Below are 207 nucleotides of genomic sequence, written 5' to 3'. Positions count from 1 at the left end.
GCTGTGCTCCCTACCACCAAAACGGCGAGAAGTTTGTGTTTGTTTTTCTTTTCCTTCTTGTTTAAATAAGTTTTAAAATACTGGCATTCTTGGCGAAGCCGGCCGGCGATGCACGGGAGCCCCCGCTGCTCGCAGGCTGGGGGCTCTGCAGTTCAGATTCGGGAGGGACGGGCGCCCCAGGTAACGCAGCCCCCAGTTGTGTCCCCC

This window comes from Egretta garzetta, unplaced genomic scaffold, assembly GCF_000687185.1.
Source record: "Egretta garzetta isolate BGI_Z169 unplaced genomic scaffold, ASM68718v1 scaffold213, whole genome shotgun sequence".
Taxonomy (NCBI): domain Eukaryota; kingdom Metazoa; phylum Chordata; class Aves; order Pelecaniformes; family Ardeidae; genus Egretta; species Egretta garzetta.
Note: the sequence above shows the minus strand (reverse complement) of the source record.